This window comes from Frankliniella occidentalis, unplaced genomic scaffold, assembly GCF_000697945.3.
Source record: "Frankliniella occidentalis isolate FOCC.00 unplaced genomic scaffold, Focc_3.1 Scaffold94, whole genome shotgun sequence".
Classification (NCBI taxonomy): Eukaryota; Metazoa; Arthropoda; class Insecta; order Thysanoptera; family Thripidae; genus Frankliniella; species Frankliniella occidentalis.
The window spans coordinates 873,762-876,404 of NW_026267223.1; the positions used below are offsets into that span (position 1 = coordinate 873,762).

Below are 2,643 nucleotides of genomic sequence, written 5' to 3' on the forward strand. Positions count from 1 at the left end.
AATTTCCCATATTTGACATAGTTTTTAATATGAAATAGTTTTGAAATTTAAGTTAGTCTGAACAAATTTTTGATATCTACCGAAACTTATTACTTTTGCTCTCTTTCATTCTTTGGCCAGTTTAAATGGCAACCTTAAGTTTTGGGATCTGCTCTTTTGCACAAGTTCATATAAGTTCCTGACATAATAATTTACCAAATCAAATTGATGTAATTGCACAGAATTTATAATGTAATGTCTTGTTAATTTTTTTCTAGTCCCCTGTGTTTGTTAAATTTTCAATTCGCTACTTTTCTTTTCTTTCTCTGTTGTTTGCGTTATGATTCCTCTACTTTTCTTTTCTTTCTCTGTCATTTGCGTTATGATTCCACTAATTTGAAAGAAATGAAACTGTTATCACATTTCTGTTTTACTATTGGACCTAGCTTAACTGTGGAAGTTAAACAACCCTTTCCTTGAGGTCATTGGTAAAATTTAGCAACATCTAGCGGTTTTGTTCTGTAGAATGGATGACCTATTGCTACTATTTCCAGATAAGGGTCCAAAAGTGTTCTTTACCTGCCACCACATGCCCTTCACTCGCACGGACGGACACCCACATCGCGTGAAGGACTTGGTGCTCCAGAAACTCGAGCCGGCGAGTGTGTGACCCGACACGACTGTTTTGAGCCTCTGGCGGCCGCCGGGCCTGGCTGGACGCGCCCTGCTGCCCTTGGCTAGAGCCCTTGGCGTGTGCGCTCGTGCGCTCGGGTTGCCTAAGGCAGGGACACTCCCTGACCCCTCGGGCCGCCTCTGACCCCTCGGGCCGCCTCAGGCTCGAGGAGTCCTGCGCCGCCCCCGCGGATTGTCTACCCCCCAGGCCGCGGCCGTTGTTCGGCAGAGGCTTCCTCCACCACGTGGTCGTGGTGGCCGTCGAGAGGATGCGTTTAGCTTTCTACGCCTTTGGCACGATTTTAAAGCGTGGAAGCGGCCCGGCGCCGCCTGGCGTGCGTCCCACTGCCCTGGGCCCACCACCACCGCGGCTGCCGGCCGGCCACGCCGCCGTAGCAGCTGATGTGGTAGAGTTCTAGACAAACGAGGAGCAGATTAAGAAACGTTTCAAATAAGAAATTTCTTTACTATGGTAGATATAGAAGCGCTCGTTAATCTGAACCTGCAGCCTACTCGGGCCACAATGGGTGGTGGCGGTGCAATAAGCACCACCTGTGGTCGGGGCGCCTACTCGCAGCGGCCGCAGGCAACCCGCCCGCACAGCTCACACACATGCACGCCGGTGCAGTATCACAGGGGCAGACGTCGAACCATCGACCTGCCGCAGATCCGATAGGCATCCCCGGTTGGGTAGCGGGACTAGAGTCGTAGGGGCCAACGGCGTCTTGCGGGCGAACCCACGCAACACCATTTAGGGCGCATTCAAAAAAACAAACACCCGGAACACGCGCACGTCATTTCCGGTGGCTCGTCTCGTTGGTGCCGCGCGGACCCACCGGCTGGAGCCACCTGTCGTGCGCCCTCCTGAGTCGCGATCCTCTGGTACCTCTAGTCTTGGCTGGCCCGGTCCCTTGACCTCCACCACGCGATGGCGATGACGACGACCGAGACGACGACGACGCTCAGTACTGCGGACGGGCGGGCGCTTTGTCAGACCGTGCGTTGCCAAAAGCCTCTGACAGGAGGGGTCAGCAGCCTGTGCCGGCTTGCACCGGGTCGGGTGCCCGCCGAGTGCTGGGCCCGCTGGACGCAGAATGTGCTCGCGCGTAGGCAACGCCTAACAGACTGATTCCGCACGGGCCTGTAGTACCCCCTTCTTTGTCGCAGTCATGAGGCACGGCCATTAGGAGGGAGGGAGAAACCCGCCTTGAGTGCTCTGCGGAATCAGTCTACAGGGCGCCACCCGAGGGCGCCCCGCCGGGAGTGACACCCAAGGGGTGGCACCCGAGGCACCTCCAGAGAGTGCAACTCGAGGAGGCCACCCGAGGGCACTACCCAAGGCGCCACCCGAAGAACCCCCCGAGGAGCCACCCTAGGCGCCACTAGAGGCGCCACGTCGTGGTGAATCGATTCGCACTCCTCGATGCGGCGCCGTAAGGTCGCTTGGATGAGACCGGAGCTTTTGAACGAGCAGACCCCGTGGTCGTGTCACGGACGGGGCAGCTGCGTCATGAGCGCCACGTCGGCTAGCTAACCGCGGCGACGACGGGGCGGCGCGGCCCGGGGGCGCCTTTGGCGCGGTGCCCTGGGGATGGGAGGACCCCGGGGGAGAGTCCTGGGACGGTACAAGCTGGCGGGGCTATTCTTAGTCGCACCTCCGCGATGCCGCGCCGCCTGGCCGCCCGCCCTGCGCCCGCCCGGGGCCACAACCTGAGGAACAAGAGGGGCGGGGCGCGGCGGGGCGGGGGTCACAGGCGAAGCGAGCGTAGTGAGAAAAGCGCCCATGTGACATATCCCCCCAAGCCACCCTCGGCCACGGCTCCATGCTTCTCCGCCCTATGCTTATCGGCCCTGTGTCCACAGTGGCCTCCGTGCCGCATCCGCCCCACACCACACCTGGGGTGGGCAGGAAGCAGGGGCGTAGTAAGGGGCGGCCGACAGGGGGGGCGGTGTAGCGCAAGTTGCCTACATTCAGGGGTTTTGTGGCTCAAA

General features: G+C 58.6%; 1 protein-coding gene across 2 annotated transcripts in view; it reads left to right on the forward strand.

Annotated features, from left to right (window-relative positions):
• Positions 1 to 2,643, forward strand: part of LOC113203876 (aspartyl/asparaginyl beta-hydroxylase) — a 24,414-nt gene that overhangs the window by 10,862 nt on the left and 10,909 nt on the right. The gene's annotated exons all lie outside the window — the stretch shown is intronic.